The 21292-nt window shown below is 42.7% G+C and overlaps 1 long non-coding RNA gene across 1 annotated transcript; it reads right to left on the reverse strand.

The window, feature by feature from the left end:
• Positions 1-186: 186 nt before the first annotated feature.
• LOC121133306 lies at positions 187-17334 on the reverse strand. The gene is made up of 2 exons (XR_005870128.1): positions 17047-17334; positions 187-383 (listed from the first exon to the last, which is right to left on the reverse strand). It is a non-coding gene; the product is annotated as an uncharacterized LOC121133306 (long non-coding RNA).
• Between the last annotated feature and the right edge of the window lie 3958 nt (positions 17335-21292).

A 21292-nucleotide genomic window follows, 5' to 3' on the forward strand; every position in this document is an offset into this window, starting at 1 on the left:
GTTGGTCCCCAGATCATCAGTTATGGAAACTACCAGGTGAGCCCCAACGGGAGGTCTTCTGGCCATTGGCTTTCTCCCTGAAGTAGCTCACAGGACCCCCCCCCATTGTAGCGACCTCAGGCTACAACACTTCTCAAGGATTTGGGCGAGGGCCTAAGGATAGAAATGAAGACAAAAGACAGCTTCTCATTCTTGCAAGGAGAATGGAATTTATTGTAACAAGAGCGGAGCTTTACAAACCTGTCAGCAGGCACTGTGGAAAACTACCAAGGTCAGAAGCTCACATTCCCAGGGCCCTCCGGCAATAAGGATGGGCGGATAACAGGAACTTGAATTCAGACAATAAGGATGGGCAGAACACAGGAACTCACATACAGGATTTACTGGAAGGAGGGAACAAGAGGTATTTGTTAGTAGCTCCTAGTCACAATGGGGGAAGGGTCCAACACCTCATCCTCAGGACCTTTTGCCTTCTGGTGATGGGATGGGCAGTATTACACCACCACATGTTCCTGCCACAATCTGATTCCCCACCCCACAGAGCAACATAGGCCATTACTAATGTGTGTGTGTGTGTGTGTGTGTGTGTGTGTGTGTGTGTGTGTGTGTGTGTATGTGTGTGTGTGTGTGGGGGGGTGTTCCGGAATCGGTAACACTGGCAGTCAGGGACTGAGTGTTAAGGGAACCATCAGTACCTAAGGCTGGACCTTTGTAATGTATAGTCTTCCAGGCAGCCCGCATAGGTCCAGCCACTGTCCCAGCCCCCAAATAACACACGAGACACTGTATTAATTATGAAGCTGTTGGACGTTTGCTTGGTTTCTTATCAGCTAGCTCTGACTTAATTATTAACCCATAACTCTAATCTGAGTATTTCTCTTACCGGAGAAAAGGGTCTGGACCTCTTACTTCTCCGGTGTCCTATAGGGGGACTGTGCCTCTGTTTCCCAGAATCCTCCTGGACTCCTAGTCCTATCTATCTTGCTTCCCTATTGGCCAACAGTGCTTTATTTAATAAACCAATAAGACCACATATACACAGAAGTACTTCCCCCATCAGACCTTGAAGCCTACCCAAGTGGTCCACAGAGCAAACTTCAATTATGCACAAAGTTATGGCTACTGATGGCCATTTGACTTTCAAAGTAGTTCCCACGGGACTTTGTATGTAGTTCAGGGGTGTGGTGCTTACACCACCTGCACAACTCCAGGATGCAAAACAGTTCATAATATCCCCCATCCAGAATGTGTGAGGCCAGAGATTTGGGAATATTTATGCATACATTATGGGGTTTGGTAAGGACGAGAACAAAGTCAAAACACGAAATTCATTCACTTTTACATTCACTGTACACACAGAGCCTGATGTCAATTTTTTTTTTTTTTTTTGGTTTTACGAGACAGGGTTTCTCTGTTTTGGAGGCTGTCGGTCCAGCCTGGCCTCGAACTCACAGAGATCCGCCTGCCTCTGCCTCCCGAGTGCTGGGATTAAAGGCGTGCGCCACCAACGCCCGGCGCCTGATGTCAATTTTATACAAGACCTTCCTTGCTGGAAGGAATGGAATGTCTCACTAGATCTGTGTCAGTGCTCAAATATTGCTAATGTCTGGCACTGGAGAGATGGCTCAGCAGTTATGAGCACTTGCTGCTCTTGCAGAGGACCTGGGTTCTATTCCCAGCACCAGTGTCGGGCAGCACACAACCTTCTATAATTCTCGGGCAGCACACAACCTTCTATAATTCTAGCCCCAGGGAATCCAACACCCTTTTTTGGCCTCCTTTAGCACCTGTGTCCATGTTAATTGTTAGATAATTATTCATTTCTGGTTTGGTTATTTTATTATCTTGTTTTACTATGATGGACTCTCTTGTTTTCTCTCTCTTAGATGCATGGCATTATGTACTATATCTGGAGGTTACATCTGTTCACACACCTAAAATATTGTTTGTCAAATCTCAAGAAATGGACTTCATGGCCAAGTTTACGGATTTTGATATAACATTTTCATTCATATGTACACACACACACACACACACACACAAGACAACTAATGTGGACCTCTGACCTCAATACACACAAGCACATAGATGCGCACACAGTGTACATACCCACACCAACATGTACACACAAAGTCTCAAATTTTGTTACTTCTAAATTTAAAATATGGCAACACAAAAAATAATTCCCCTGTGTCTTGATTTAAATAAGAAGGGGAAGAATAAAGAAAAATGTAGGAGGGATCAGCAAAGAAAGGATATAATTGAACATCTGTTTCCATCAAAGTTGAATGTCCGGTGTTCACCCTACCTCATCCTGGCAGTGTATGTGGAAGTTCAGCTTCTCCTTGCACCTGAAGCCCATCAGCTCTGCTAGGCCTGCTGGCCAGCTCAACCCAGGGTTCTGCATGTCCCCCGCACCCCAGAACACACAAGCACTTGGGTAACACATGTGTCTTTAGTTTCTTGATAAAGAAAAAGAGAGACAGAGAAAGGGGTTAGCTTGTATGGAGGTTTGAATTAAAAAAATGACCCCATAGGCCCATAGGGAGTGGCACTATTAGGAGGTTGGCCTTGTTGGAGTGGGTGTGGCTTTGTTGAAGGAAGTGTGTCACTGAGAATGGACTTTGAGGTCTCAGATGCCCAAGCCTGGCCTAGTATTTCAGTCTTTTCCTGCTGTCTGTGTATCTGGTGTAGAATTCCAGCACCCTGTCTGCCTGTATGCTGCCGTGCTTTCTGTCATGATAATAATGGACTAAACCTCTTAAACTGTAAGCCAATCCCAACTAAAGGTTTTCCTTTATAAGAGCTGTAGTGATCGTGGTGTCTCTTCATAGTAATAAGATCCTAAATATGACAGCTTGGCTAAAGGGTTAGAGATTCGGTGTGACTGTGACAAGGCTGCCCATTGCAGTGGACGTAAGTAGCTACACAGATCTGCTTACCTCAAGGACAGAATTTCTATGGTGGGATACTAGGGTCTCATTATCCCTTTTATGGGCACATCTCCAGGGATCCAAAGACCTCCCATAAGTTTCCATGTCTTGAATGTTCTCCATGTCCCAATAGCGCCACAGGTGGGACACCTTAACTTTATTAATTGGCTCTCTGGGGGAAAATTATTCCCATTTCCCCATCACTGATAAATCAACAGGCATTCTCTGAGCTCTTACATGTAACATGTTTACATGGATATTCCATGAGACTAGCAGAGATGTAAACCAAGGTGCACACAGTGAGGATCGGCCACAGAGGCTCACTCAGAGACAGTGGCATCCTGATGAAGACAGCAGGTGGGATGGATCCCCACACAGGGACGCACTGAAGTTGCAGGATAGTGGGATGGAACAAGAATGGGAGGCAATGGGCAGTCCCTGGGAAAACAAACATGAAAATATGGATGTGGGAATAAGATCCTCAGGTCTCCTGGCAGTGAATCAGCTTGGTCAGAATGGAAGGAGTAGGTCTTTCAATGCAGTGGAGCAGTCGGGCTGCGGGGAGGATGGGAGACAGGGTCATGATAACAGCAGGGCCATGATGCGGCCTACACTACCCAAAGGCACCTCCTAAAGATATTTTGGAGAACTGAGGCATTTCTATTTTGTACTTCTGAAATAAAATAGACCTGGCTTGTTTACTTGGGTTTAAAATAAATCAAAAAGAAATCGACTGGCTTATAGGTTTTTCAAACATTCCAGACTTTTGTTTATACAGGGAAGGATTTTTGTCCAAAGGTCAAATTTCTCCTGCTGTAATCACCTTTATATATCTAAGTTCAGTATTATTCTAGTTCCATAAACAAGCTTAAAATAGGAGTTGATAATACCATCAGATTTGAACAGGGGAAGGGCTTCACATTTCTCTGTGTCTACAGCCAAGTGCATTTTTTTTCAAGCAAGGTCAGTGGTTTGGACATACAGTTTGGAAAAGGTTTTGCATTTTGTGGAATGGGTTTTAGCAGCTCACCAGGAATGTTCCCAACCCTGTTTTTCCTTAACTCAAAACTGAGCCAAGGTATATGATATCAAAACTTGCTTTAAAGGGTTAACTAAAACCAGCATACCAGAAAAGATTAAAATCCTATTGATTGATTAAATGACATCTTTAATGAACAGCAACAGTGTGTAAAATATGTCTCCATGGTTTTCTCTAGATACGGAATTGCAAATAGCTTTAATTTTCCTTTGGGTGCTTATCTGTATTTTTCAGTGTTTCCACAGGAAGTAAATATTCTTTGTGTAATTTTTTAGTCAAGTTAATATTTAAAAATGTAAGAATCGGAATATACATGGGATCCTAAAAACTGTTACATTTAACATGGAATCACAAAGGGATTTTATCATTATAGCACAGAGATGGGAAAATAAGTTTTTTCTTAGAAGGCAGCTATGATAATTTACCATGGGTATGATAAAAATATAACCCAGTGGTTCTCATATATAAATACTTATGACTGCCAGGCGGTGGTGGCGCACGGTTTTAATCCCAGCACTCGGGAGGCAGAGGCAGGTGGATCTCTGAGTTCGAGGCCAGCCGGGTCTACAGAGTGAGTTCTAGGACAGCCTCCAAAACAATACAGCGAAACCCTACCTCGAAAAACCAAAATAAATAGACAGACAGATAGATAAATAAATGCTGTGATACTGTTGGACAAAGATTATCTTACCGTTCCTATGCCATCTGGAACATTGTTCAGGTCCCAGAGGATGTAAAGCACAAACTCTTGTGCTCACTGGCCACTCCCTCTCACTGCCCAGTTAAGTTACCCTGTTGCTGCTGCTCATCCCTTCACTGGTATCAAAACCCGTGCTTCCAGGTTGCCATCCTTGACTCAGGGCCAGCAGCTCTCCAAGACCCCCCCCCTCCAGATTTTTGGAGACAGATTGGGACTACTGAGGCATTTAGTCACATGGACTGAGCAACTATGAACTGTCAGCGTTTCCACTGTGAGACAGCCACTGTGGATCTCTGACTGCTGAGACACTGAGCCTCAAGGACTAAGCAACTACTGTATTCTTAGCCCCTCAGGTGTGAGGCAGATATTTATATTTCACGTGCATTCATCATATTGATTCAATTCTTCTAGGAACTCTAATTCAAATTCTCTTCTCTCCCTCCCTCCCTCCCTCCTCTCTCTCTCTCTCTCTCTCTCTCTCTCTCTCTCTCTCTCTCTCTCTCTCTCTCTCTCTCTCTTTCTGCGGTGTGTGTGTGTCTGTGTGTGCTGTGTGTGCGTGTGGAGGTCAGAGGAAGGACAGCCTTGGGTGTTGATTCTTGCCTTCTACCATGGTCTCTTGCTTTGCTGTTGTGGATGCCAAGCTAGGTATCCCATCAGCCTCTGGAGGAGGACTACTGGTATAGAAGAAGGAGGAGGAGGAGGAGGAGGAGGAGGAGGAGGAGGAGGAGGAAGAAGAAGAAGAAGAAGAAGAAGAAGAAGAAGAAGAAGAAGAAGAAGAAGAAGAAGAAGAAGAAGAAGAAGAAGAAGAAGAAGAAAAGAAAGAAAGAAAGAAAGAAAGAAAAGGCCTTAGTCACTGGGGTAAACTCAACTATTGAAGTTGCCAAGGAACTGCTGGATTTTTGTTTTGTTTTTAGAGAAAAGGTCTCACTCTGCAGCACTGGATAACTTAGAACTCACTATGTAAAGCAAACTGCCTTGAACTCAGAGAGATTCACCTATCTCTGGGTGTTGGGACTAACAGTCTGTACCATCCCAGCTAGACAAGACCCAAGTCCATGCTGTAAAGCTGAATGACTGGATTGTCTTTATTTCAAACAGTATTGTATATTCCTAGGTGAGTTGCCTTTTTGTTTCAGGAATGTTCTCCATGTTTGCATGTCCAACCATAGAATGCATTTTGTCCTTGGAGCCTCTGTATGCCAAGATGAGCAGATGACTGGGAACCAACATCCATGTGTATTTTCTCCTCATCATAGCGCTCAATTTTATTAGACCCACAACTTCCAATCTAATTCTTCCCACGCTTGAAAACTGAACATTTATTTTCTCCGTGAAACTGTCTAAGACATTACTTGGATTGGCCCATCGAAACCACTTCCTTATGGGAGTTTCATAGCATTTACCATGTGTGTTGTCTTCTCGTCTGCATTAGCATCTTTTTTTTTTGCTCCAACTTTCCTGCCTTGTCTCAAGTAGAGAGACTTTGGTAGTTAAAAGAAAAGGGAATCTCTAGTTTTCCAGCTTTCCAATTATGCCTGGTATATTGTTCACGTCACAGAAGATGGTAAATGGTACATTTTGATCAATTAAAGTGTAGAATCAATATTGCCTATTATAGCCAGGATATTTCCTTCTCTAGTCGTCATTTATTGTCCTACAATATGCTAATGACACAGAACTTATTAATTCATCCCACTCATTTTTTACTAGGATATAAAGCATCTGGAAGAAGCAAGGATCTGGAATAGAATGGCCCCATATCTCTTCAATAACCATGATACACTGCTTTCATCTCTCCAAGACAGAATTATGAATGTGATTTTGTATTCCACAGGCCTAAAATCAATGTTGATGAAAACTAAACCTTCAACCAAAATAGCAAGCATACCACTGGTTCGACTTTGGGTTAATATTAGTAATGACTTAATGAAGTGATTCCTGTGTATGTGCAAGTAAGTTTAAGAGCCTTCATGGCTGTTCTGTAAGGCCAGGAAATGTGTTTCATTAAACAATGGTCTGAAATGATATTCTCATTCAGTTAATAGTGAAGTTAGGTTGTGGCTGCACTTTATAGTGTGTGGACCACTGGACACAGTATAGTTGTATAAGACTACACTATCTTCTAGGATGCTGTGATGGAGTGAATAGTTGGAGAAGGCTCATACTATTTATTATACAGATGATATAATGAAGTCAACACACTTGTTGAGATTTTTTTCTATATCTCTGAGGCATTTTATGGAACTAATGAGAGATTCTTCTACTGACTAGGAACTCCCATTAGCTTCTTTAAGGTGAGAGATAGAAATGGAACATTGTAGACCAATCCTAGCTCAGAACACTGCATATCTTGCACAGCATTGACTGACTAGCTCATTTCATACTGATAACATAGGATATTAATCTTATTTCTTTAGTAGTTGAACCAATAAATCAGTACTTCATGAGTCATCCCTGTAGGAACAAAGAACAAAGGTTATATTTGAAAGATCAAGTAACTTGACTAAGATCATTTCTAGTAAGTTGTGGCATGACTCTGTCCAAGGCTCATGAAGTTGCTGCCACATTCCACTGTGTATCTGCAGGGAATAGATATTGTGGTTTGAATGAGAAATGTCCCATAGGCTCGTACACTTGAATAGCTAGTCTCTACTTGCTGGTGCTCCTTGGGGAGGTTATGGAACGTTTATAACACGGATCCTTGAGAGAGGCAGTATGTGATGGGAGTGGGCTTTGACAGTTTATAGCCTTACCTCAGTTGAAGCGCCCCCCAATCACTCTGCTTCCTATGTGAAACTGATCCTGTGTGATCTCTCTCAGATTCCTGCTCCTACTGCCATGGTATGACTTCTCTTTTACTATGGATATCTAGCCTTCTGGAACCATAACACAAAATCAGCTCTTTCTCAAATTGCCTTTGGTCATGCATTTTTATCACAGAATCACAAACTAATACAGTGACATTTTGAAATATATAGTAATTCTCCAAAGATCAACTCTAGTAAGTTACGGAGTGACAGGGATAAATATGGTATTCACCTGTCAAAGGCTCATGAAGTTGCCACTATATTCTACTGCTGGTCTTTATCAATACAACAAAGCAATATTTAATAATTTAAAAAGGTCAGCTAGAATGCATTCATACTCACGATGGTAATAGAAAAATGTAGGGAGAGATGTTAGATACCTGTGTCACTGATCAAGCCCACTTTGAGCATGGCTACAGGTACATAAGGACATGGGAAATTAAGGACTGTGCAGGAGAATGCTGGCTCTCTCTTGGTGTTCTGGTCTGGTCTTGGAAAGCAGAGAATGAACCTTTGTTTCTTGGATTCTCATGTAAGTGACTTCTCCCTCAATAAAATATCATATGTCATCCCTAGCTTGTTTGTGCTGATATTTCCACAATAAGGAAACCCAAATGTATCCCACTAATAGACCAGAACAATTTCTACAGCCTCTAGGAGTCAAAAAATAAATGTAGCAAGTCTCTTTGCTCAGTGATTTAGTCAATATGAGTAAGACATAGCATATGACACGTACAACTTGTCTTAAGTTTCTGATACATCCATGTAAGTATCCCAGTCTGATGTGGCGACTCTCACGTATAAACATTTAACTGTGAGGCTGAAGTGGGAAGAGTTCAAGTTTAAGGACAGCCTGGGTTCTACAACAAGACAGTCTAAAAGAAAAAGTTAGTATGTACATGTCACTTAGGAAAAACAAGTTCAAAGGATTGTCTTTATCCTTTCCTCTTGTTCCAAACTTCTTGGGTCTTTATACTGTAACAGAATTTCCTAAACTGCATTTTACTATTATTAGGTACATACAGATAGGAAAAATAAATATAAAATATAATATAATAAAATAACTAAATGAAACATTGGGATAAACAGAATGTGAAGTATTCTGCTTTAGAAGTTCTCCCATCATGACACTGTTCATGGTTGTCTCTCAAGTGTATTTGACCACAAGGCTTATTTATTTATTTATTTATTTATTTATTTATTTATTTATTTAAGAATTGCTTTGAGCCGGGCGGTGGTGGAGCATGCCTTCAATCCCAGCACTCGGGAGGCAGAGGCAGGTGGATCTCTGTGATTTTGAGACCAAGCCTTGTCTACAGAGCGAGTTCCAGGACAGGCTCCAAAGCAATACATAGGAACCCTGTCTCGAAAAAAAAACAAAAAACAAAACAAAACATGATCATCTCATGTCTACTAGAACATATATTTTTTAGAAAATTGTGCCCAATTAAATAGTGATTTCAAAGTTAATTCCTTGTAAACCTTAAAGTCTAGGCTTTTCTAAGTTTCGGGGGGATTGATACAGGTGCTGAACTTATAAATATGAATGTTATGACCAACTAAGAATTGAAGAAGACATTCCCAAATGAAATAGACTTATATTAACATGTCTTTTAATACAGGGACAGTGGTCCAAATACAAATCTATATTTTTCTATGACTATCTCTTCCATGTCACTCAGGATTGCTCTGGTCAAGCAACTTAATGCTTTTTGTGTGTCTGTTTTGTTCCTTTGCTTTCTTGGAGTTTATTCGTATCAAAAATCCCATTTACTATTTCTCACAGGTCTACCCTTTGAATCTGAGGTTCATGAAAGTTGGACCTTAGTTCTCTTCCTAGAAGCTGCTACATGGTGAAGTGCACATGCAATAGAAAGATATTTTGTTCATTCATCCAATAACTATTCACTTACTGCTGATCACATGTACAAGGCCGTTCTTGTTCTAGATACAACAGTGAATAGGCATCTAGTATCTTCTTGAAAATTAAAAAACACTTTGTTGTGAGGTATTTGTACACTGTGAGAAGTTCTATTGTGATTGTTGTAATAAAGAGCTCATCAGCCAATAGCTAGGCAGGAGATATAGGTGGGACTTCTGGGAACAGAGACGATTCTGGGAAGAATAAAGGCAGAGATGACAGGAGACACCGAGCAAGCAGGATTTGAGGGAGGAGAAGTAGCAGCCACAAGCCATGTGGCAGAATGTAGATTAACATGAATGGGTCAATTTGAGTTATAAGAGCTAGTTAGAAACAAGCCTAAGCTATATGCCGAACCTTCATAATTAATAAGAAGTCTTCATTTGGGAGCTGGCAGGATAAAAAAAAGACTCATTATAAGACTTTGCATGCCTTTTGAAGACAGACTAATTTAAAGTGCTCTAGGTGTGTGTTTTGTATGTGTGTGAGAGAGAGAGAGAGAGAGAGAGAGAGAGAGAGAGAGAGAGAGACGGAGATGGAGACAGAGACAGAGACAGAGACAGAGACAGAGGGAGATTAGGCTAGATTGATCAGTGACTCTCTATCCATGCACTCTTCTGCCTTCAACCCTGCAGTGCTCAGATTATGAGCATACTCCTTAACACCCTCAACTCTTTCACATGGGCTCTGACAATCAAACACAGGTCTCTGTGCTTGTGTGGCAAGCAGTCTGCTGACAGATAAACCTATGCCTTAGCTTGGCATCATAGCTATTACTTAAGAATTTACACTATCAATAATTATCACCTAGATGTCGCCAACATGAAGTTTCACATGATTTGTTGCACTTTGTATTCTTCTCTTTAAGACCGAAGGGTGAGGATATTCTACATAATATTCTCATAGTAGTAACCTACTTAATCCTGGCAATGAGTCAGCCGAGTAGAAACTATACATACCTTCAGGTAGTACAAGTGAACTTGAGGTTAAGAAAATGGCTTGCCCGAGACATGTAACTCACAGAGAGGAGTGGTTATTCAAATGAGAAATGCGGTACATAGACTCTAGCACTTTAACACTTGGTCCCATTGGCGGCATGTTTGGAGAGGTTACTGGGGGAAGTGTGGCCTTGCTGGTGGACATATGTCACCAGGGGCAAGCTCTGGAGTTCTAGATAGTTCTCTCTGCTTCCTGCTCCCATGCCTGTTGCTTGCTGTCACGCTCTTCCAACATGATGGACTCTTATCCCTCTGGAACCATGAGCCCAAACAAACCCTTCTCCCACAAGTTCCCTTGGACATGCTGTCTTAGCACAGCAACAGAAAAGTCACCAATCCAAAAGTTAGTTGGAAACATGTCTAATAGACCTGAAATAAAAGCCCACACCCTTTCCTACGAGGCCTACTGTCTACCTGTGACATTAGTAGAACTGAGCAGTCATTAATAGAGGAAGAAGCTTGAAGCACCAAGAAGTTACTAAAGTAAATGGAACTCTTATGTCTCGTTGTGCAACAGCCTCTGGTTCCCTGCATTTGCAGTCCCGTCGCAAGCTCTGGACAATGTCTTAAGACGTTATGCGAAGGCTGTAAGCAGGCAAGTGCTCCACCTCAAAGGCAGAGATTTCTGAGAATTGACATTTGCTGTCTTCCCAGGGAATAAGACAAAGTGGAGTATTTCTCTGCATGGATGCTGCAAGGAGGAGATAAAGCCAGCAACAGAGGCAAAGAAGCCAGGGAGAGGAGAAGATAAGAGCAACAAAGACAAGTTCCAACTGAGGTAAGGTTAGATGCCTCTCAGAGCTCCATAGGTGAGGCTACAAAATTTATCTCATTTTTCCACAAGTCCAACTTCTGTCCACTCACCTGACATGAGACCTTATCAGGTTTCTTGACCCACCCCCCTCTCTGTGACAGGTTTAGGATGTTATAAACTCCAGTTTCTTTAATGTGCAACAGTGAATTCTCGCTTTGGGGTTTTTTCCCATTATATTCAGCCAAATGTAATCCTAGTTGATGCAAGTGTTATGTATTTTTAGTATTAACAAGATACATTTTTAAAAGCCTTTGAGAATTGACTGAATGTGGGAATGTTTATTTTCCTCTGAGAAACGCTATTTGAAACTTGCCTGTACAAATCAAACTTTCACTCAACCTGAAACCAAGTTAACAATATGCTGTGAGATCACTTAGAACCATGTACACATTACATTCTGCTTATACACTGTGCACTCAGTCTATTTAGAACTAACCAACCTTCAAGGAAAACAGTGTGATCAATTATATATATATATATTTTATATATGTATGTATGTATGTATGTGTATGTATGTGTGTGTACATATATTGAATAGATACTATACATATATATTATATATATCACATATCCAAAGATTGATAGACAGACAGACAGAGATATATACAAAGATACATTTTTTTCCTTAATAAGCCATTCATGCCCCTGACTCAGAACAATGCATGTGTGCATAAGAAGTGTTGGCTAGGGACCATACTGATCCGAATGACCTGTACTGCTACCCAGTGCCATGGTGACATCTGGGCCAAAGCTGCAGCTGTGGACAATGTCTGGGTCTGTGGCCCTAGTGCAGCCAGGGTCTGTGTTGATGTCCATGACTCCTGTTACCATTGAAGGTCATGTGGATGCCTGGGGTCTGGGCTGCCACCTGGGGCCATGCCGATCTGAGTGACCTGCACTGATACCCAGTGCTATGGTATTGTTCAGGACTGGGCTGTGGCCAAAGGCTATGTCTAGGTCCTTGGTCCTGCTGCAACTGTGGTCTTTGTTGATGTCTGTGGCCCCTGTCACCTGGGGGGACACAGGAACCTTGTGTGATGAATCAGAAGGTCATGCTGAGCTGGCCCTGCCTTTTGTTGGCCCTGGGATAGCTGGCCCTGCCCTCTCTGGAAAGATATTGCAGCAAGAAAACTGGATCTGACCTTCTCAGGAGAGTAGCACCCCATCCCGTACTCAGGAGAGCTAGCTCTACCCTTCACAGTGGGCATAGGAGAAGTGGTTCCAATGGCATGGGCATAGAAGAGCTAGCTCCTCCCCTCACCTGAAGGGGATGGCCCCAGTGTCCCCAACTGACCAGTTCAGCTACCTAGGCACACATCCAGAACACTGGGTCTGCCTACCCTAACATCTGTCCCATGTCCTGCAGGAGCCTGTGAAGGAACTGGTGTCCATGGAATGATACCTGCAGAATCTCCATGACTCAGGGCAGCCATGGGATATCCAAGAGGAGTGTTTGAGGGCAGGTATGGGGGAACTGGGAGATAAGCTGGATTGGGGTGCATGGTGTGAAGTTCCTCAAAAAATAAATAAAGAAATTATGTTTTTCTAAAAAAGAAAAGAATTTAAGAAAAATGGCAGAATGCAAATAAAAAAAGTTGTTGATAATAACAGCAAAAAAAGTGGTGGTTGATTGAGCCTAAGATCTTTTGCTAAAAACAGGGAGCTGTGGAAAATATTACATCCTCTCAAGAAAAATATTGAAAGCAGTACATGGGTACAGACGAACAGCGTATGATTGTGGCTTTGTGTGCTAGTCACACAATGAGGCCAAAACCCTATCTCCTCCCTGGGAGATGCCTGTAAAAGTTCCTTGTTCCTGCTTGATACCATACTTGCTATTTACTATAAAAAGAGGCAGTTACACTTTGTTCAAGAGATCAGAACTGAGATCTGAACTCTTCTAGAAAAATCAGGCCCACTCTTGGATAAACTACAACAAGAGTAGATTTCTTTTCATTTTTATCCAGTCAAATAAATATTCAAAGAATTGAATTGACAGTAAAAAAATGATGAGAAAAGAGAAAGAAAATGAAGAGAGGTGAGATATGGAGCAAGAGAAGTAGAAACATGTGGCTAAAAGTGAGCTGGAAGATGGGTAAGGAGGAAGGAAAGGGAGAGGGACCGAAGAGGAGAGGAAAAGGGAGAATCAAGTGAAGAGGGGGATGAGGGGGATGAGAGATGGAATATGGGGCAGACAGCAAACATTAAGGGCCATTTGAGGGGTGCTATGGAAACAATGCAGTATAAGCTACCAAGAATATATACGTATGTGAAGATGTTCTAAGTGAAATCACCAAATAATGGGGGAAGCAGAGCCCCAGTTGGTCTTCTCTTCTCACCAAATGAAGCTTCCAAAACCAGGCTCGTGTTACACCTAATTGAGATGCTAGCCAAAGGGGCCCCATGGTAACCCTCAAACAACCCAAGCTGTTGCCAAGACTTTTAAGTTGCTCTCCACAAACTGATGGCAAGGACCCATTGCTGAAGTCATGTACGCAACACGTTGAGCACAGAGAAGTCAAGCTGTCACTTACATAAAGTCTTCACACCTACATGCTAGGGTCTTTGGTACAGGAAGGTGTTCTGCATGCTATCAAAGGAGAAATGTAAACACCAACCCAGCTACAAAATGCTTGATTTACGATCGTGTCCTACTTACAAGATAGGCTAGTGCAATTGTGGCACAAAGCTTATGGGACTAACCAGTCAATATCTGATTTGACCTAAGGCTCACTCCAGGAGTTGGGACCCATACCAAAACACTGCTTCGGTGACCAAGAACCTGAGACTAGATAGAAAAACAGAAAACTACTGTTGTAATGGACAAAAGCAATGAAATGACTTCTAATGCCATTCTGATTGATTCATAGATCATTGCCTTGCTTAGCCATCATCAGAGAAGCTTCCTCCTGCAGTAAATGGGAACAGACACAGAGATGCACAGCAAGAGATTATGCAGAGAATGAGAGACCTTGGAATACTCAGTCCTGAAAGGGATCTCTTCGTCTAATCCCTCCCCTCAGGATCAGAGAACCCCCTTGGAATAGAAGGCAAACAGAGTGTGAGATTCAGAGGGGTGGAGGACACCAGATAAATAAGGCCTTCTACGTCAACAGGATCGATGCACATATGAACTCACAGACTGAGGCGGCATATGGAAGACCTACAAGGGTCTTCCCTAGATAGGGATCTAGAACTGAAAGGAGAGGTGGACACATGACCCCATCCCTAACCTAAAGGATATCTCCAATTGATAGCCAGTTGCAAATGAAAATGTAGTTTCCTCTGAGGGAGTCTCACTGGGGAAACAAACTCCCCAATCGCCACTCCGATCCCCAGGGAGGGTGAGGCCCTCCATGGAGGATCTCCAGAGCTGTCATTTCATCCAGGCCTTGGCCTAGGGCCTTCCCCCAAGAGTTCAGGCTGAGAGAGCATCCCTCATTGTGGGATGGGCAGCCAAAGTCCATTTGTATGCCCGGGATAAATACTACCCAAGGCCCCATAGATTATTTAGGCCTCCTCACTGACAACCAGATTCAGGGGGTCTGGGTCAGTCCCATGCTTTTCACCCAGCCATCAATCTGGGGTCCAAGAGCTCTCCCTTGTTCAGGTCAACTGTTTCTGTGGGTTAAACCAGCCCAGTCTTAACTCCTTTGTCCATCAGTTCTCCCTTTCTGTCACTGGATTCCAGGAGTTCAGTTCAGTGTTTAGCTGTGGGTGTCTGCCTCTGCTTCCATCAGTTGCTAGATGAAGGCTATGTTTCCCAGACTCTCTGGCAGTGGGATTGTATGCTGGCACTCCCCTGCTTCATGTCTAAAATCCATATATGAGTGAGTACATACCATGTTTCTCTTTTTGTGACTTGGTTACCTCAACAAACTACTCTTAAGGTCATGTCCCATGTCCAACAGTAGATGGCCAACACACAAAGAACTCAATAGCATCTTTGGAGGTTCCTTGTCTCATAATGTAGTACTATCGATTCTTCTTTTTTCTCCAAATTTTATCTTATTTATATTTTTTCTTTCTAACCTACAGGCCTTTTGTGTATATGTTATGGCTTCCAGTTTGGTGTTTTTTATAGGATTCCTGTGTGCAAACAATGGATCTAGTTCTTGTGGCTTCTCCTAGGTTCTTTGCCTTCTGTTTGTTTTGTCCTATCCTGACATGCTAGTTTTGGGTTTATATTACTATATTTGATTTTATTATTATCCCTTAGAAGCCTGTTTATTCTCCAATGAGAGAAGGGGCTGGATGTGGATGGGAGGGGAAGAAGGGAGGGAGTGGAGGAGTTGAGGGAGAGGAAACCATAATCAGGACATAATGTGTGAAGGAAAAATAATCTGTTTTCAATAAAAGGAAAGAAAGGAGAGGTGAAAAAAAACTGAGGGGAAAATGACCAAGAGAAATTAGGAGGAGAAAGAAAAGAGGCAGCCACGTGGTCTATATACAAGCCTCAGAGTTTTGTCTCAAGCTTGTTTTGTGATTCTGAACTCCTTCAGAAGGCAGCACTATATTTAAACCGGGATGATTGATTGCTGCCAAATACATTAGTTACTCTTCTGTTGCTGATAAAACACCAAGGCAATTTATAGAAGAAAGAGTTTATTTTGGCTTTTGGCTCCTTAGCAATGGCAGGGAGTTACAGCAGCCAGGGGCAGAGGAGCAGAAAGTTAAGAGCTCACATCTTCAAACACGAGCATGAAGCAGAGAGAGCAATCTATAAGAAGGGTAGGCTCTGACCTCTCAAAGTCTCCCCTGTCGACAGGCTTGCTCCAGCAAGGCTATGCATACCTTTCAACCTCTCAAAACAGTGCCGCCAACTGGGAGCCATGTGGTCAAATGTCTGAACCTATGGGGACATTTCTCATTTAAATTGCCACACTAAATATCCATCAATATCAGTATAAGCACTATTTTAAAAAGCCAAAGCCAGGACAGGGTTGAAGATAAGGACTTGGAATTCCTGAATGGCCCATCATGGAAGAGTTTTGCCTAAACAAAACAGTGAGCAAAATAGAGGAACACATTCAGGTAGAGCAAAGCTATGTGCGAGCATGCTGCCCGTTAGCAAGAATCTCAGACTTGATGTGTTTTGCGTACACAAATCCTATCTATCCTAATCTACTCTCCTGGGCCTAATTAGTCTTCCTTCCTGCTGTACAATATGAAAGTCAGTCAACATACTGTTCACTTACTAATATGCTTGGTCTTCATTTGAAAATGAGCACATTGTTCCATCCAAGGTTACTTTCCTGGTGTGAGCAATTTCCCCTGCCCCATGCTCCACCGTGTGGGGTGCCTAACAATCCTAATGCTTATCTGTCTTCACAGTGAGAGTGCTATCAGGGTAGAGCTGAACAGTAAGGGACTCTGTGAGGGCCAGCCTCTATCATCACCTTGACTGGATTTAGAGCCACTCAGACATCACACCCCGGGCACACCTGTGAGGAAGGGTGTTCCCAGGGAGAGCTAACTGAAGTAGGGATCCACCCCTGTGTGCGCTGCACCATCCCACGGGCTGGGGTTCCGGATTGAAACAGGAGGAGAAAGCAAGCTGCAGAGACCAGCAATGCTCTTCCTCTGCTTCCTGACTGTGGCTCTGCCTCCTGCTCCCGATGTCAAGCCTTCCATAAGCCCTGGTTCCTGTTGCAGCTGTCAAGCCTTCCCTGTGGCCATGTATTCTCAAACTGTGATCCAAAACAAACCCTCCTTCTAAAAGTTGCTTTTTGTCAAGTGTTTTGTCATAGCAACAAGTAAAGTAACCAACTCGGGAAGCTTTGGGCTTGGGATTTGCTTGGGTACAACACATTCAGTCTCAGATTCCCACTTACCGGCACCATGCTCATCATACATGGCTTTGCTACACATGAAGGCATGCCTTATTCCTACGTGGGTCTCCTTTCAAGAACTGATCTTGGTCCCATTTTCAATTTCAATTCCAGGGCCTGATATGACTTCATCGGTTTGCTTCTCTTCCTTTCGTATTGTGGCCCCCTCAGTGCACTGCTGTCCATCCGTCCTCTCACTTGCCAGAACATTCTCTGCTGTAGATGAGCATCATTTCCACCATGAGCACCAGACAAAAATACATCAGTCACCAACTTTTAAGTACTGAACTGTAATTCCTTCCTTCCTCTTTCCCAGAGCAGAAGCCAGAGGGGAAAAAGACAAGAAAACCTATTACAGAATTTCAAACATGAAACCTCCTTGTTTTTTCAGTCTTAAGGGCAGGAATTCTAGGGTCCCTTTCTTCAACCCTATCCTGGCTTTGGCTTTAAAAGCTAGTGCTTGTGTTATTAATTGGTGGATGCCTGGCAACAAGGAAACATTCTGGATTAAATATAAATCTGCTTTCTGAAGGAGTTCAGAATCACAAAACAAGCTTGAGACAAAACTCTTGAAGACTCATACATAGGGCAGAAAACCTTGAGAGACTTACCCAGACATTTCAACACATGCCCTCTCTTGATAAACGTGTTACAATAAATCATATTAGATAAATTACTAATCTGGTATAAATAAAACTGGTTTCATTTCATTTAGTAGTACTTAAGTTTAGCTTTCTTCAAGGCAGCATAACAGAAATGATTTTCAAGTGATGTTAGCTTTTTTAAAAAGATTTACAATTTTTATGTGAATGAGTGTTTGCCGCCATGTATGTTCACCATGAGCATGCAGTGTCTACAGAGGTCAGAGGGGGCATTGGATCCTCTGGAGCTCGAGTTACAGATGGTTTTGAGTCACCACATGATGGGTGCTGGGAACTGGATCTAGGTCCTCTGGAAGAGCAGCCAGTGCTCTTAACTGCTGAGCCATCTCTCCAGCACTGATATTGACATTTATTTAAATCTGACCCAAAGGACAACACATTTAGATTATTTTGCATAACTCTTAATACAAACATACATGAAGCATCTACTAAAAATCCCCACATTTTAGTTTCTTAATGTAAGTCAATTATTTATCATGCTAGATTGCAGTGTAGGCTATGCTCTAAGGGATCCCTCTCTATATGGTAATTCAGGGATTCAAGCCTCTTTCATTTGGTGCTGCTCCATCCTCTGGACACCCAATTCCTGAATCCTGCTGGCAAACGGAGGAAGGAAGCTGAGTGAGGCACACAAAGTTTTCTGTAGGTCAGGGCGTGGAGTCATATGAACATTATCAGTTTGTCCACGTTCCACTGGTCAGAATTCACTCATGAGCCATGGTGAACTGCCGAGGAATCTGGGAAATCTACTGATGTCACATTTCCAAGTGGTCAAGGGCATTCATTTGGTAGGACCATTTTGGGGTTATCCCAAGTGGTGGGAAAAGGCCCCTTGGTCTGCAAAGGAAAAGCAGGTCCAGAAGAAATATGAGAGGCACAGAGCAAGGGAGTTTTTGACTGGAAATGTTGCAATAGCAACATGGATACGACTGCAGATAGATCACTGGTTACAGCATCTATGGGGTCAGGATGATACGGCTGTGACACTAACCACATCAAATCTTCAGCTGCTCTTTGCTCTGCAGAGCATTATCTACTTCAATATCTCCTGTGTGGAAGAGAGGGCTGCCTTCTGTTGCTGACGGCATTTGTGTGTGTGTGTGTGTGTGTGTTGTGTGTGTGTGCGTGCGTGTGCGTTCACATGTGTGTGTATGTTGCTGGAAGTAACAAATGGTTATTGAGGAAGCAGACAGAGTACTGAACTAGTCTAGGGAGAAAAACAGTTCACAAGAATGGATTTCCTGGGTGAATTTATGGAAGGTGAGAAAGACATTTGTTTTCCATGCAACTAACCCATCAGGCACCAGTCAATCTGGTTATTGCTGGTGGGCAATTACTATGTTGGAACTGTGTCCCAACCCTGTGACATGTGCTGCACTCACTGTCTCTTGCTGATAAGGTCTGATGCTTATTCTTGTGGGAAAATGGAATGCTGGTGGAATTCGGAAGCTGTTTTCAGAGTGAAGTCACTGGGAAATATTGACAACATAACAAGCTGGATGGAGTGATTCTTATGACTGTATCTCTTCTCTCTGATGTGCTGGTCTTCCCAGGAATGGCAGGGGAAGGAAGAAAACATTTGAAGAAAATAGATTTTTTTTCAAGACAGGGTTTCTCTGTGAAACAGTCCTCGCTGTCCTGAAACTCACTCTGTAGACCAGGCTGACCTTGAACTCACAGAGATCTGCCTACCTCTGAATTTTTAAAGTGAAGGTAAAAATTGCATCAAAATCACACTGCTTTGGGGCAGCACCAGCTCAAGGTATGTAGAAAGTTTTAGATATGTTTGTGATTTTAGTGGAATTTGTGACTGTTTACTTAGTCTTCAGAGATGTGGGGACATGACGGTTTCCATCAGGTATCAGGATATCAGTGTGGCTCACTCTTTAGGGGTTAAGTATTGGTGGTAACCGTAGATGAGAAAGGAGCGATAGAGTGAATTGGTGTTTGCACTGGATCCTGATTCTCAGTCTACTGTCTGTGTGATCTTGTTAAGGACATTTGGTTTCTCTATATATCACCGTCTTCTGAAAAAATAGAGGATGTAAGTGTCTCAGTTTCCACGGACACATCATGCTGGCAGAGAATAGCCCGGGGCTCCCCAAGGAGACATGATATCTGTCTCTCTTGTCTGTCTGTCTCTCTTGTCTGTCTGTCTCTGTGTCTGTCTGTTTGTCTCTGTATCTCTGTATCTCTCTCTCTCTCTCTCTCTCTCTCTCTCTCTCTCTGAGCTTGTGGTGCCTGCTACTGACTGTCTTGCCCCGTTGTAAATGATGAATCAGTAACTGACTAGCCTCCTGGTCTCTGCTCTATAAAGCCACCCTGAAATGTCTCATGATATCAACAGAGCTCAGCCATATCTCAAGTGACACAGCATCTGATAAATCTGATGGCTGCTTGGGGGATCATTATAAGGTCTTGTGCAAAGTTTGTCTCCAGTCCTTGACTCTGGGTAGTCACCTTACTTGTATTTTATCACACACTTGGTGTTTTTGTTTCTTTGTTTTTCTTTTGACCTGATGAAAAATTACCCCAGCATAGGAAAAAAACAAAACAAACAAATAAACAAAAACACTGAAACTTGGAGACTAGGTTGTTGGGGAAGTCCTGTGTATATGTCAATAAAGCACTGTTGGTCAATAGAGAAACAAGATAGGTGGGACTAGGAGTGGAGGAGGACTCTGGGAAGGAGAAACACAGGAAGTCAAGATGTAACCGCCATGGGGTAGGAAGCCCAGAAATTTCTCTGGTAAGAGAATACTTAGATTAACAATTATGGGGTAAATACTTAAGTCAGAGCTAGCCAGTAAGAAGCAAGCAAGGCCAACAGCTTCATAATTAATATAGCCTCCTGTGTGTTTATTTGGGACTGATGCGGCTCTGGAACCAGGCTGGCGGGAAGGCTTCTCTTTACACTAGGTCGCCAATTTTGCTACTTGTTTGAGCAGCTTTGCCCTTGCCCTTTCTCTTTCCATGATAAAAGACAAAGAAAGACCCATGGCAAGAACTTACTAAACCCTTAAGCTGTTCCTTCATTGCTGCTGCATTTACTGCATAGACGGTTATGTCAGGCAATCACGGGTCACATTCCCAGAAACCCCGGCAAGGCTTCTCATGCTGTAGAGGAGGAAGTAAGAAGGTGTGCCTTATCTCTGCACAGGGCTTGGGTGTAGAGTCTTTTCTTTTTCCTCCCTGTCCCATCATTCAGTGCAGCCAGGTTCATCCTGTATCCAGGATTCTTGCAGCACAAGTGTGAAATGCTCTGTGCAAAGGGAACTTCCTCCCTAGAGATGGTTTTCTTGCAAGCTTTATTTCCCTCTCATTCAATGAAGAACTCAATTGGAGAAAAACAACAGCAAAAGCCTCATTGCTTGTTTCCACCAGTGCAGATAACTAAAGAACAGAAATCTCTCATTTCTTACCTTAGTTACTCAGTAATTTGGACAGTTTGCAGAGAGCAGCTTACTTAATGGCTGGGTTTGTTACTTCTCCTGGAACTGGAAACCCAAACCAGCATTTCCTTATTGAGTATGTCTCTATTAAGGAGCTACAGGTCAAGATCTTACATGATGCCAAACAGAGCATTG

The sequence above is a fragment of the Mesocricetus auratus genome, unplaced genomic scaffold (genome assembly GCF_017639785.1).
Source record: "Mesocricetus auratus isolate SY011 unplaced genomic scaffold, BCM_Maur_2.0 Super-Scaffold_100021, whole genome shotgun sequence".
Lineage (NCBI taxonomy): Eukaryota > Metazoa > Chordata > Mammalia > Rodentia > Cricetidae > Mesocricetus > Mesocricetus auratus.